This window comes from Motacilla alba, chromosome 3, assembly GCF_015832195.1.
Source record: "Motacilla alba alba isolate MOTALB_02 chromosome 3, Motacilla_alba_V1.0_pri, whole genome shotgun sequence".
NCBI classification, from domain to species: Eukaryota; Metazoa; Chordata; class Aves; order Passeriformes; family Motacillidae; genus Motacilla; species Motacilla alba.
The window spans coordinates 41,813,990-41,830,437 of NC_052018.1; positions in this window are offsets into that span (position 1 = coordinate 41,813,990).

The window sequence follows — 16,448 nt, forward strand, 5'->3', positions numbered from 1 at the left end:
AATGTTCAGCTGAAAATGAACCCAATTTATAAAAGAGATAAATTAAATACTACAGTCGTATGCCCAAAAACAAAATAGTGAAATGGTTAAGGTATTTGTATAATCCTATTTTTTCACTATGTGCATTCTGACAGCTAAGTGGGGGAAAAAATTGATACTGTGATTGTGTGAATTGAAAAAGAGGAACTCTTCCTTCTCCTTATGATACAGAATTATGTGGGAAATGGTTGTGCTACCTGCTTTTTCAGTACCTTCTGTTGTAAAAGGTGTGAGGACCGGAGGGGGTGAGAACTGAGAAATTTTGGATTGAATCTGGATTTGTCCTGTCACAGGTTGCTTTGTGTTTTTTAACTTTACATTTAAAAAATTCCTAACCATACTAAGTATGTTGGTACTAAATAAATCAAAAATAGGTCTGAGCATACAGTCACAGGCATTTGTTTCCTGTGGAGAATTCCTCCCCATTTGAGCTATGTGCAAATGCAGCTGTTGTAGGTGCTGTCTGTAGTACCAAAGGCCAGAAGGAAGAGCTGCAATATCTGGTTGCAGTTTTGCACAGAACATAGTGTCCAGCACTGAGGTGTGGGCTGTCAGGATCCCGAGGGTACTGCTAATTCTTGCTGTCCCTGCCAACATTCCCTGGGCTCCACTCACCACGCTTAGACCTGGTCTATCCCTCCACCAGAACCCCTTTAAGCCCCCAGGGCCATCCATCCCTGCCCCAGTGATGCCACGTCAGGGCCAGTCTCCATCTCCCAAAAACCATTCCCATGTTCTCAGGGTTGAACCTGATGTGCAGGGATGAGGCCACCAACACCGCCTTTTTAAAGGATAAGTTGTTGTTGGACTAGGTGTTATTGTGATAAACACTGGCAGTGGGCACAGTCAGTTGAACATTTTATCTAAACAATTTATTTATTTTAGTTATATTTATATCCTTGACAGCAGAATAGCTCAAAAATAGATCAATGTTTTCTCTCTTGCAGGAAGACACTATTTAAATTTAAAACTAGGCACATTCAATTCTATTATAACATAGTTTGCCCTACCCAAAACAAAAAAATTAAGATTATTTAAATTGTTGGATGAAAATCTCTTTTTTGTAGAGATGTCACATGCTATCAGAATTTTAGCACTGTGATTAAATTCTGATCCTTGAGCCGGATCCATGAGACCAAGCTACAAGCTGTTGAAGTATTGCCCATGGTGGTAACTAAAAACTTGCAGGTTTTTAGTCTTATACTGGTACGATAATATTACTTTTTTTTTTTTGCACAGCTCTGAATAAATGTTTATGATAACAATATATCTATTGGAATTGAAACCTGTCTTCTATAGTCACTAATGAACAATCCTGAGATAATTTTTTCCTTAATTGACAAATTTCTGCTAATCAGGTTCAATTTCACACCATGCTCTGTGTGTCTCTAGGAGAATTATGGGTAGGCATTATATTGAATCTATACATATAGTTGTACAGTCACTGAGAGGATGCTCACATACAGGGATAAGATTGTAAAACAGGTAGATTAACAGATATGTGTTGCAGGACAGCAAGCAAACTCCCTTAAAAAAATTTTCAGTCACTTATATATCAGATGGCATAAAAGGAGATAGTACTTTCTTATAGCTAGAACAGACTTTGAAGGTCGAAGCTCTGCATGGGGAAATTTATTGTGTGTTACAGTTGCTGTATAAAGCAGTTGTGATGGGAATGAGTCACCTCAGTCCTACTAGGGCTCAATGTGAGGAGTTAAAGGGCAGCAGTTATGCTCGATGTGATTCAGCAGAGAGAGTCAGAGGACTTCTGGCGAAAAAAGAAGTGCCTCTGCTGCTCTTCATTTCATCTTCTGCTTTTTAAAAGTTATTGTAAATTTAGTTTCTGGAAGAATGTCTCCCATTGCCCTAACCTTTTTCTTCTACTTCCTGCTCCCTTGCCCTCATTATTGACTGAACAGCAATGGCTCTGCACAACTGCATTCACTGGATGTCGTTCATGCTTTGCCAGACCTTGTTAGTATGCATGTGAAAGTTAACTAGAAGTGTAGAATAGCCAGGAAGCACATAGCTGGCTTCAGCAGGAGCTGAAGGTAAATTCAATTATTAATTTTTTATTCGGAAAATATTTAGTTTACCCACTTCAGTTCAATGGGGAATAAAGAATGCAACAAGGGAAACTTTGGAGCAAATGGATTTAAGACTATAAAATTAATACTTAAACATGAGGCTATGAGGACAAACAATAGATATGCACTACAGATATGTTTACCTCTCATTTTCTTCTAAGCATATAATGAAATGTTTTCTAACTAAATAAACAGAGAATGTAAGAGTAGCTATGTCTTTCCACTGAAAATCAGTATATTTTAAAATTTAGGATTACTTAAGCAAATTATTAAGCCCCTGTCACTAATGCAACTTCAGAAAGAATGCATGAAGAAGCCTTTTGCAACTGCATATAACTCTCAGATCCAGAGACATCTATTTTTGTCAGGTAAGACAGGCATTTCCCCAAAAGGCTCATAATTTATATTTTTTCAGTTAGATACTTGAAGCTGAGCAAAATGAAGCTGGGAGGGATGAGAGGTGGCAAGACTATGCATACAACACAGCACCAGTAGCCATGTTATCCATGCTCCATTTGTCAGACTATAAAATGTTCAAAGCCATTAGTATTGTGTCCATGCTATGACTAAATTAAGATGGACTAAAACAAATGTGTTTGGTGTTTTTCTGTTGGGTTTTTTTGGTGGGTTCTTTTGTGTGTGGGTTTTAGTTTTGGTTATCTTTTTTAAGAAGTTCCCAGACTGTGGTGTAAATGCCATTACCTGTGTGAGCTTATGCTACATGAATTAATCCTCATGCCAGCTGCATGAACTTTTGTGAAATGTGAGGTGAGGTTTTTCACACAGTTACCAATCTGAGGAACTCTGAGTGCAGCTCAAGTGGATGCCTTTTTACAGGTGTTTGCAGATCTGCTGGTATCTACATGGCTGGCAAGAGAGAGGGCACTTGCTAAGGTTGCGAGGGAGTGGTGTTTTATTCTGGCAGTTTGGTGATGAAAAGGTGAAGGTGGAAAATTGGAGTAGTAGGGGAAGCAGGAGGAAAGGAAAAGCTGATTCTTGAGCCTGAGCCAGGAGACTAAGCTACAAGATGTTGAAGTATTGCAAATGATGGCAACTACTTGTTCTACTTGTTTCATTGAAGGGAGAATGTGTGTTCTTTCAAAGAATATTTGTGATTTTCCTGAGCATCATAAATACCCTATTTATATTTTTGCATTTTAACAAAATAGTTGTCATTTATATTGAAAAAATTGTATTTTTAAGTGTTTTGCTTTGCTTGACTTTTTTCACCTTCAGGAAAGTGATACCCAAAGTTATTTAGAAAAGGTATGAAGAAAGTAGATTGTCAAACGCTGCTTTGAGTAATTCACCATTTACCTTGCAAATGTAAAATTTAGCTTTCAGGATGCTGATTTTCTTATGATTCATTTATGATCTATGACCATCATCTCAAAAATAGCATTTGTGAGATTGTTACATTGGCGTCTTTCTTGTAATAAACATTTTTAGTGCAATTGAAATTTGGTAGATAAGTGGTGCTTCAAAATATTGAAACTATTTACTGTGGGATATTACAGAAGAATCTTTTTAGTCTTAACAGAATGAAGTAAAAGCAAGGTTCTTATCAAACACATATTAGTTTTCTTAACTCCATTCTCTCTTCTGAAGGGATTAGACAAAATAGTGTTCAGGAGTAGCTCCTTTTCTCCCCATTCATTTATAAATTTTGGGTTTTCAGCAATACTGAAATGTGAGCTATAGAACTGTAAAGATCTATTTCCAGAATCCAACCAGAAGTGCAGCTGGTTCTACAAACACCAAGATCCACGCAATACAATTTTGAGCTTATTTTTTGGATATTTAATCAATTATCTATGAGTACTTCTGCATGTGAAACATCAGATATTTTTTTGGACAGAAACATTTAAATCAAACATATTATTCAACTTAAAATTATTTTTGAAAAAAATATTAATACATTAAGATTTCCATAAAGCTTGACAATTCTGTAGAAGTTGTTAAGAAATATCTCTCTTTGCCTTGAAACAAAAGACAGAGAGTGAGCATTTCATATAACGAAGTGGCACTTACAAGAAATGGTTTCCATGTTGCTACTTGAACTGTATTTTCTGTGATGCACACATCCCTGATCTCCTGTAATACACTACCTCTCTTAGTGCAAGATATCTTAATTAGTAACAAGATAAATTATTTGAAGCTTCGATGGTGAGAGGAAAATAAGCTGAGGACTGCTGAAATTCTGAAGCAATTTTTCCAAATTTGAATATTTCTGACTGTAATTTCAATTCAATTGGAAAAAAATAAGGAAATAATTTTGCTGAGGATCCATGTAGTTCAATAATGGTGTTATAAATGTGTTCTGCATACACATCAATACATTCAAGTCTGTCACACAAATATATAAGAAAAAATAGACAATAGAGCAGAAGAACCTTCTCTACTTTGAGGGTATTTCTCTATGGAAAAGCTTGTGACGTATAACATATGTGGTGGCTTAACAGGGAAAATCCCTTCCTCACATCTGGCAGGTGGAAAGCTGAAGAGCTATGCATTTGTTTGTACTAGCAGACAATAACAGGGACAGTTAAACTCAAAATCAAATCCTAATGGACCTGACAGAAAAGAACAGAAGGATTAATTATTTTACTCTGCCTAATGCACCTTTGAGACTTGCTGTAAAACTTAATTAATTGTTTGTGATACACTTTGACATCATCTTATGAAATAAGTTTGAGAGTTATTTGTGCTAGTTTTTTCTCACAAAAGATACACGGTAGTCAACTACTATATAATCTTTCTCAGCAAAATAAAGTAATAGTAAATTTTATTTTTATTATGGTTCTGTTATATGGTAATTACTTTTTCTAATTATATATGTTCAGTACATAAGCAAGGAATTGCTTTGTAATTAATTGCCTTTGCTATTTCCACAGATTAAAAAATACCAGTATAGGACTCATATGCTGAAGGAGAAGATATGCTAACAGTTGAGTGAAACACTTATCAGTCAATACACAAGAATGATCAGCACAGAGTGAAAACTGTTTTCTCAAGCATTTATATCAAGTTATAAACATCCTTTGACTTTACAACTCAGGAAGTAAAAGTAGCAAGGAGTGTCGTATAGGAATTAAGATTCTTTAAATGGATACACTCTAAAACACTATAGCACAATCTTAACTATTAAGTTAGCAGAAATACTGGTATTTAGGAATGTAAGCATGATTATGTGCAAATTTCTATGGAAATAATAAAGCAGTGCAGCAGCACTCACTGGGAATGAGAATGCCAGGGAATTGGGTCTGGGAGTTGTGACGTAACACTCTAGTATTTCTCTGGGTGCTCGTATTTTTGGACTTGGTGGTAAACAACTTAGAGATGCTTAAGATCATAGGGGTTTTTTCAGGCAGGATTCTTTGAGTTTGTGCATCTCTGAAATTGCCTTTTTTTTTTTTTTTCCCAGCATGCAGGTGTTCATATATGTAGAAATGCAATGTTCTTAGCTCTTCCACTTCCAAACTTCTCTGTAAAAATTGTTTCCCACCACTTTTTCTTCATACTGTTGTTCACATTTTACATCTGTCTCCCATCCCTTTTGTTCACCTCATATCTGATCTAAGGGAGAATCTAGGATATCTCCATAGTGAAAATGATAGATACCCTCAAAGCTCAATTCATCCAATCAGCCTAAAATACTTGGTGTAAAATGGGATGATACTGATGGCTAGTTTGGAGAGATAGAATCAGTGAAGATCCATCCCTTTGTAAAATGTTTGTCCTTTGTGAAATATTTTCACAATTGAACAGTATTTATAACTGTACAATATTAAGAGCAGCTACTGCATGATTTTATAAGTGAAAGTAAAAGAAATCTTTCATTTTTACTGAATAATCAAAATAAACAAGGACTAAATATAAAATTCAATACTAACACACAATTTTAATTTCTAAGAAGACTGAAACTGTTACTGTGAAGAATAACTGATTTCACAATGCAATGTTGCTACCAAGTATCTAATATAGATTTTACTGTAATTATTATAGTTATAATTAACATTTATCAGGTAAATGTAGATAATTCTTTTATTTTTCTGTGATAACCTATAAATTAAAATAGTCTATAACATAATTAAGTTTGCCACCATCACAACCTGTATCTGTTTATAATGAATCATGTGAGAGAACTTATTAAAATTGATTAATATATATTCATATATAATTGGACTGATCATGTGAAGTCACATAGATCTCTATACCTAAATCACATTATAAATTTGACCCTTGTTATTTTTCCATTACTGAATGTGCTGCAAGTTCTAAACAAGTTCTACTTGTTTAAATTTAGTACTTACTTTTCAACAGTCCTCCATCTATCACACAGTTTCTCTTTACCTTCTTTTGGTTAAGGTCTCAATCAAAACTACTGAAATCAGTTTGATTCATAGAATCATAGAATGGTTTGCACTGGAAGGAACAGTTATAGGTCATGTAGTCCAACATCCCTAGCAATGAGCAGGGATATCTTCAACTAGATCAGATTGCTCAGAGCTCTTTTGCACTGGTAATGTTTCTCTTTCCAAAAAGAAAAGCTCTCAAAGTTTATGGCATCTAGAGATGTGGCAGGACAAAGAATACATGCAAATTCTAATGGTTAGGAATAAAAAATATCTTTTTCTTGTAGTGAAAGGTAGCTTTGCTTTGTTCGTAGACACAACAGGGAAACAAAATTGGGAAATCATTGTGTTTGAGTTGATGTTTAAAAACTGGACATCTCAAATGACCATGTAACAAAAGTTTATTCATACTACTTTCAGAATAAATAGACTAGAACTAATTCTTACTGATAGACACATTTTCTTTTTGGTAAAGATTCTTCCATTTGTTTTACAAATTTCTCTCTATGGCAAGAAGTGTCAAATTTAGCTGTACTGAAGACAGCTTGCCTCTCTGTTAACCTCTGTGGTGATTTTTGCAAGTATATAGCAAGCTTCAACAGGAATTTCACATCATTAGATACTACTGAGTCTTTATTTGATTGTTTTGTGAATCAATGGAAATGATCTGCAATCATAAAATGTAAAAATTTGTAAGTTTAAATTGTGTGGGTTTTTATTTAAATGTTATGTTTTCTCCTTTTTAAAAAAAAAAATGTTTTCATGAGGATGGTAGACTTGACAAGTGACCTAATGCACTCAAGCCATGCAATCTTCAGGGATTATTGTCTTCTTCCCTACACTGGGATTGTCTTCTTCCCTACACTGGAACAATTTAGCAATGGAGTTACCCAATAAAGCACTGCAGAAAGGTGTGATGTTTCTTTTGAGTCGATACCTATGGCCTGAGTACCATGTCTACTTCATAGTCAGGAGGATTCCCAAATTTTAGGAGGAAATGTCTGCTATCAAGTTTATGCACAGGCACACATGCTTTCACTGGTTGTAAAAAACCAAGCAACAACAGTGATAAGAAAGCTTGGGATTTTTTTAAACTCCTGTGCTAGGTTTTAGAAAGTACTAATGGTGGTTGCCTTCAGATATGAGACAAAACCTCATATTACTTACTTGAGACAGTGTGATACCACACGTTACCTTCATGGGAATAGAGAAGGAGTCTTGTTTGGTAAGATAATAACTTTCAGACTCCAGTAAACTTTTTTTCAGACCTTCATGCCAACCATCTGTTAAAGCATCTCTGCAGAACTGGCCATCTGCTAAGTATTAAATCTTTTCTAGTGCTGTGCTTGTGCATATTTTTTCAGGAATATTTAAGTTTTCTGTTTCAGCTGATATTGTACCAACAAATATGAATAAGTGCATTATTCTTATAATTAAAACTGTTGCAGTATGCATACTCCAGATGGGTAACTTTTAGTACATTAGTCACCACTCATGGGCAAATGTCCCGTCAGTACATTAGTGGATGATCCATTATCTAATTCAAAACATAAACTATATTTCTATTATCTTGTGATTACATAACTCAGGATTAATAAGGAGGTAATAGCCTTTTCCCACATTCCACTCACAGTGTTGGAGGTAATTTAATAATGTTTACTTCTCTTACAGTCGTTATGTATAGAAAATTTGTAAACCGAAAGATAAAATTGACTTATACATCAAATTGGAAAAAAAAAAAGTCCTGTGCATTACAAAAAAAGACTGCTATATAATCTCATTTGTGACATCGGCAAATATACTGTATTTTCTTATTATGGCTTTTGCAGTTGGTGGTGCTATAATGAAACTAGTTTATCGATGTGCTAGCTGGATGACTGCAGAATTATTTGTTGTCATAGATTTTTATGGTAACTTCAAATATAATTATCATTTGTAGTTAGCAAGAAAAATAAGCATAATGATTCTGTGCTGTATAAAATTACCCAAAAAATTTATCAGTTTAGTCAGCTTAGTGTTTTATTTCTTTGAAGCACAACAACAGTATACTATAAAAAACATTATTTTCTAAAACTATGAATAGTCAGTGAAGCACAATAAATACAGGAAACTGCTAATTTCAATCAACTGTATTAGAGTTTTATTCCCAATATTACTGATTGGGACATGCCTCAACTTGCCTGGCCCTGCGTCTGAACCAACAGCGACAACTGAGGTGTCTTACCACCGAGACACTATTGGCTAGCTGGATGCTGGATGTTGCAGCAGGGCAGGAGAGGACAAGTCCAGGCATGCCAGAGCCTCTGGCAGAGGGTCCACTCCTCAGGTTCTCACTGACGGGGAGGCTTTAAGGCGATGGTGAAGGAAGGAGTTGGTTCCAATGGAGGGTTTCAATGCAGAGATTTTATTCTGAGCCGTGTAGCCCCATTAATCTGACAGCAGCTCAAACACACCCCAACCACAGGCGTCTGCTTGCCCTTTTATCTGGGGGAGAGGGGGAAGGGACGGAGAGGAAACCCACCAACCAGGTACAGGGCAGGCAGGTCTCCGGTGAAAGGGACACCTGGATGGGCCAATGGCCCCTGGGGGTGGAAGGCATCTTTTGAACTCTGCCAATCACTCGACGCCCTTCTGGAATGCTAGGACTGACAGACAGCCCTCAACAGAGACCAGGGTGGGAGGAAAGGAGAGGTGATTGGCACCTGGGGAAGGACCATGACAACTGAGGCAGGCTGTGATGTCACACTGCAACAAACTGAGTTTTTTCCAACAATGAAAACTACTGTAGAAAGTGGAAACCTCTGACAGCTCAAAAGTTCAATTCTGATGGTTGAGGTAAACTGAGACATAATAATTGAGAGAATTAAATAGGGAAATTGTAGGCAAGGTATTTGCAAGGATATTTAATTTAATTTATTTGCTGTGTTCTATGAGACTCACATACATTTCCTTTAGGGAGAGTTCATGTCACATTAAGTTCTTAGTCTTCAGTCTGGGTAATCAGCAGGTGAGTGTGCTGAGTTTCATTATTGTATCTATGGACAAGTGTTTTAGAATTTAATATATTTTTAAACCATTTTTTACAGGTATTTTGGTCTGCCTACAGTAGGCATTCTACTCTCCTTTACATCTGTAGCATCTTTTCTTAGATTGAATGATAGATTATAGTATTTATTTCTCTAAATAGTTTTTAATGTTAAAAAGAGAAGCAACAGACAAATGGAAGTCTACCTACGCATCTTTTCTCATATTGCTCGTATAATTAAAAGTATGACAACACTTACTATTTCTACTCTTGATCACATATGAATATTGTGAATATTTGGGCTCTTGAGGGGAAGCAAAAGTTCATATTGGTAATGAAATGTAATAATATAAAATGCCATAATCTATTTCAATAGCATTAAAAGTACTCAGTACTTTTTGCTAATTTTAGTGAAAATTGTTTAACCCCTATAGCACTGTACAGCATAGGAAAATATGGACCCAGGAAGAGTAATTTTGAAGAAAAAGTGGCATAACTTTCTTAAATGCAGAAAGGCTTATCAGTCTTAGAAATGGAAATAAATAAAGCTGGACAGACTATGATAAATTAAGGACAGGACATACTTATACAGTAAAACACTTAAGCCTTATCAAGTCTCTTTTATTAGTTACTCATATTTTCCTAGCTGAAGTCCTAGGCTCTTTTCTCATCATGGAAATTAGTTTGTTTGCAGAAATATCAATGGTGTTTCTCTTACTGTTTCTGCTGTCTCCAACATTAGCCTTTAAACTGAACAACTGCAGTCTTATAAAATCGTAGAATCATCTAGGTTGCAAGAGGCCTTTAGGATCCAGTCCAGCCATTCACCCAGCACTATCTCTGTAACCCCTAAACTGCTCAACCACATCACCCGGCACCTGATCCAGATGCCTCTTAAACACCTTCAGGGATGGTGACTCCAACACCATCCTGGGCAACCTATTCCAATGCCTGACCACCCTAAGAGTGAAAAGACATTTTCTAATACTTAATATGAACCTCCCTTTTCTCAGCTGAAGATAATTTCCTCTGGTCTTGTCATTGCAGGCACAGTAGGAGAGATCGGCCCTCATCTCACTCCAACCTCCTTTCTGGCAGTTGTGGAGAGCAATGAGGTCTCCCTGAGCCTCTTCTTGAGACTAAACAAACCCAGCTGCCTCATCTTTTCTTCATAAAACCTGGTATCTAAACCTTTCATGAGACCTGTTACCCTTCTTGCAGAGAAATTGAATTATATATTTTTTCAGAGGCTCATGCTATGAAAACACATGCTGGAATGATTACTAAGCAACTGTTGTGCAAGATTATATATGGGAGGTGCCTCTAGCCTTCTACATTAAACCCAAGCTGAGTGTTTAATGAACTACAGTTTTTGGAGTGTCTTACAAAAATCAGGCAAATGACTCATTTAGGTCTCCACAGTTCAGTTGTTAGGTAACTGCATCTTTTGTGGTGCCCCATGCTGGATGCCTGCAGTAAGGATGTGTGTACTGAATCTGCTTGGTGAAAAGCAGAAGCCTGCCCTCTTGGTCACATTTTTTTTCTCTACTCATTGCCAAGGCAAGTGGATGTAGCTCCCATGCCACATGTGTGTATGTCTTGTGAGTATACTCACAGCATGGCTGAGTCTGGCTGTTTGGGAAAGCATTCAGAATAATTATAGAATAATTATTCTGATACTCTCAAAGATCAGAGTCAATTAGTTTCTTACCAAGACTGTGAATGCAGAAATATAGCAATGGATAAGAAGGATTTTCTTGGTTAAAAACCCTCACAAACTTACTGAGTTACTGTAAAGGAAAAAAAACAAACCAAACTTGTAAATTATAATTGTGATTAATTAACTTATTGGTTGTTACTTAAAGTCCAATAGAAAAGAGAATGAAGGATCAAGAGACACTTCCAAAGCCATGAGACAAATTTGTCATATTTTCGTGCTGGTCAAGCACCTTTCATTTTAAGTGCTATCCCAAGTTTATACCAGTGGAAGAAAACAAAAAGCATGCCTGTAGTGTGCTAGATGTCAAAACAGCTGAAAATCAAGGTAACTATTTCACTGGTCTATCTTAGCTGCATTATAACTCTCTGGAGATAGAAAAGGGCACACATGGGTCCCATGCCTTTGTCAGTTTTCGTTCAGTTTGCTGTCAGTTGTTTTATTTCCAAGGAGTGCAGAGATTTACAGAGAAGTGAGGAATACATCACCAGCTCTGTTAACATCTGCATACTTTAGTATAAGAGATGGATAACAGAATGATACTGATAGAGGACAAAAGAGCTGCATGGAGATTGTGGGACACGGACTGTGTTATATTTTAGTAGATATTGGTAATGGGATGAAAGGAGGATGGCTTCCCTCCTTGCTGCTAAATCTTTTTTGGATATGCAATCAGAATGACAGAGGTAGCTTTGAAAGTGAAAAAACTTGATAGAGCTTTCTTTGTAGGCTGTCACTAGACAGACATTGGCAGCTCCAAGATTTTGAGTTGGGAAAATAATTCAAAAACCTGTCCAAATTCTTTCAGGTCCATAATATCTAAAGTTGGACTCAGGTTTGTGAATTTTCCTCAGCCCTCATCTCTCATTTCAATGGAGTAGAGGTAAGGATGAGAATGGCATGGACAGTCCAAAAAGGACTATAGCATAACAACACCAGACAGCTTGGTAGCTGCTCCCAATATGCTAGAAGGAGATGTTGTACTCTTGGTGAATCTAGTTTAAACTATTTCTAGAGAACAAGCAGAGTGGACCAATAATGATTCGTGGTTTGTCTTTAGTTGATTATTCTGAAGGAGTAAAGACTACCTTACTCTTTAGCATGTTTCTACTTCAGTTTGAGCGTTGCAGTTTTTCTTTTAGTTAGTTACATAATTATAAATTTCTAGAGCATGGGGAAACATTAAGGACATTTTGATGCATTTAAAGCTATAGAAGACAAGAGAAAATTGGGCCAAACAATAGAAGGCTGGTTTAAAGAGAAATTGGATGATCTATTCACTATGCCCAGGACTAGAAATAAAAGCCTCAAACTGCAGAAAGGAAAAATACTTGGCAGAAATTTTTAGAAGTTTCCAGTGAAACTGAACACTGAAACTGGCTGGCTGTCTGGAAGGCCTGAGGGGTCTTCAGCACTGAAGATATTGAAGAAGAGGTCTTTTGTACATGAACATGATCAAATGAACTTCTGAGATATTTTTCAAATTTCCTATGATTTTACGCTATTGACTGGGTCTGACAAATTCTCTATGGCATGATGCAACAAGGAAAACAGCAGAGAAACATAACTGTAAAAACTATGGCATGCTAAACCACTGACATTTATACCTGTCACTGAGTTGAAAATTCAAATTATTTTCTAGATAAACAAACAGGCAAAGCTGAATGTATGTTGTCTAGATTAAAAAGACAATGTTATCTTGCTGATTGTACTGTTATTTCTTAAGATTCATTTTGCTAAAAGCCTAATCTAATTGACACTTTGCCATTCCTAAACCACTAAATATGCATACTTATCTAAATGCAATCTTGAAATTTGCATTTACCTTTCTATAGATATTTGCTTTTTAAAATTTCATCTGCCTGACCTGAAACCAAGAAAAGGAAACCTTTATATTTAATGACTTGTGTCATCAAAACTCAGGTGGTTTGCTATTTGCAGTTTCGTTGCCAAAAAAAAAATTATCTCAACCTCTCTGCTTGATTATGAGTAGGTTTTTTTTTTTTAAACCAGCTAATATGAGCACTATACCAAGCCTGAACTTACTCAAGACATCTGCTACTTTCACATTCTCTGTTTATGTCAATTAAGTCTCAAAAGCAAGCAAGCCCATCTGCACTTTTTTCCTAGTTCAGTGTCAGAAAAAGCAACCCTTTTTTTCAACATTCAAGCCTGGTTCTATTCAGATATACCTGAAACTTCATCTGTGTTGCATCAAATTCTCATTCACTCATGAATCATCACCTTGGTGGCATTACTTGCTCTTCTTCAGTTATCCTTGAGTAGCCCTTTGTGATCATAATGATTGATAAGTCTCTTGGATCAATGCTATGAAATTTTTAGCACAGATTTTTTAATACATATTTTAATGATGGATATGTCTGGATCCTGATGCATAGTAATGATATGTTTTGAAGCCCTATTTTGAGGTCATTATCCTTCTGATCTTTGAAGGTCTGATTATAAAGGACTCTTATTTCCATGACAAATAGGTGCTAAATTATTTCTGGCTTCCTTTACTCATAGTATCCACTCCATGCAATTCAGAATGAATGAACAAGAGATTTACTAGTTATTACCAATGTTCTTGCTCATAGAATTGCTGCCAAGTAGCATATACGTAAGAGTAATTTTCTAGAGAAAAGAACACCAGACAGTGGGGATTAGCTAAGAGAACACTGGAGGTCTGAAAAGAAAAGTTTATCTAAGATTAATGGTTGGGAGGAGCTAGGATAGTTGATGTGTTGGGTGCTGTGTCTTCAAGCAATTGCTCTTGAAGCATGAAACTATCCCTTTTGGAGCATACAACTTCTGGCAAATGGAGGCATTGAATTTATCTGTGCCTGACCTGGCCCATCTTAAGCTTTGCTGGATGACATTCCGTGACTTTTGTGCAGAGTGTCAAATGTGGATACCTATCCAAAAAGAGAAATATGTTAGTTCTGTAATAAAAAAAATCTTGTGTTTTACTGCAATATATCAGGAGAGTCAAAACATCTCCAATAAAATAAAGATCCTTCATTTCAGAATATCAGATAAATAAATCACATGGTGCTGCACCATGTATTTTCCTTGCATATATGCAAAAACAGTATCTCCAAGACATTTAGATCTCTTTAAAAACTGCTAGTTTTTGGCTTCTTCTCTCTTCTTTATTGTTTACCTATTTGAAATCTTGAAGTGCAGTCATGTCCCTCAGGTGATAAATAAATATATAAACATCTCTGTGAGTACTCTGCATTAAATAAATCGATTTTTTCCCTGCAGAAGACCTTACTAATGTGAGTTTTCCTCCTATCAAACTGTTGATATGCTTAAGCATTCCTAGACCAGGCCTGAGAGAATTACTCCCTGTTTCAAGACGCTGCAATTACTTAAAAATATGTGAATTGACCATTGATTGTAATTAAACAATATATCTATCTATCTATCTATCTATCTATCTATCTATCTATCTATCTATCTATTTTTATGCATAAGTACAATTATATTTTCATCAAGCAATCACCAAGCTTCCTTAACAGCTTTATGGTAATGGATTTGATCAAAATCCTTTATCAGAATCTTCTTCAATTAGTGAATGTTGAAAATAAAAAATGGAGCATGAGTGTTTGCTACCATAGTTGCATTAAAAATTCCTCTTTTAAACCATTTTACTAATGGTTTTATTTCAGATGTTTGTTTTATTACAAACTTTCAGGAAAATATTATTTACATACCAAATGCTCAGGATTATAACTTGTCCGAATGATGAAATAAAATAAAGAAAAACAAGTTTAAAAATTGAATAAGAAGTACTTCATAGCTAAAAATCTTAATTTTTAAAATTCCATTAATTCCTTTGTGAGCCTAGTTTTATTCCTTCCTGTCCTAAATTCTTTTACTAGGCTGCACAATATCTCTTTTAGTCAATTGAGTTAAGATCTTTCTTTCTCAGTGTGTATAGGCCAACTAAACACAACTGGCTATTTCTACTTCATGTTTAAAACAGCATCGGATTCTTCATCTACTCTTCAAACTTATTCTCTTCACAATATTTTGTTTTCTGACTCAAAAGGATCAGTATGACATAACTACTTTGAATGGTTATATTTGGGGATTTCTCTATCAGAGAGGAGATATTATCACTTCATTTCTTATCTAGAACTAATTGGGCTCACTGCTAAAATGTCTTCTTCTTAATTAGCCTGAATTTGATGAGATAGTGAAGAGAATATTATAGGTATACACAAAAATTAATATTGAGCTTTATAATTGGCCACAATTGCACTACCACGTAATTTGGCATGACTCAGTTCTACATTTTTAGGGTTTCTTAAATGATTCTTTGGTTTATCATGTAGATGAGATAAAAGCATAATTTCATAGACGATTAATGGTTTTCAATAATGTAACAACCATAAATGATTTTGTTTGCATAATCATCTTATGGCATTTCTACACATAAAATTATTCAGATTGATGTCTCCCACAGCTAATCTCTGTTAATTTGTGGGGGGTGTCAAGGACATTTATCTCAGCTGGGCAAAATGAAATTTCAGATAAATCAAAATTCTTACTAAACTTAACAATAAGTGTGTAAGTAAATAAGTAATTAAGATTGAATGGGTTTCTCAGACCAGAAATTTTTCCTTTAGCCTACAGAGAGAAAAAATAAGAAAGTGTCATCACATTTCCTCTTCCTGCTGCTACCCTGCTAACCAGAGTTACACATTTCCAGAGCACTGGAGCCAGAGGCTTCTGCCTCCTCAGATACCCTCAGTTCAGGTGCTTGTGGGATCACTTTAGTCCACGTAAACCAAATTAGCGTGCATACATTATTTTAATTTTTTAAGCAGTCCTTTCTTTTTTTGTTTTGAATAAAAGGTCCTGGGGAATACTCACACGGTAGGTCAGAGAGACAACAGTTGCCTCTGGGTCTGGTGACTAATTTTCAGCCAGTGTAACCACAGCTGGAAGAAGATTGTGACTATGCTAATGATATGACTGTAAAGACTTAGCTCTAGGTTAGCTTAATGCATAAATGCATTCATGTGTACAGATTAAATTCCTTGTTAAATCTGTACATGGTTAGGCCTTGGGCTGTGACCAGGACTTGCAGTGTCAAAAAATTACACTGTAATGTCCTAATTGGAACTGCAGTGGTCATAGGGAATTAATTTGGTACAAATCTTCTCACAAGTTTTTTGGTTTTTTTTTTGGCCAGTGTCCCTCAACTCTGATGA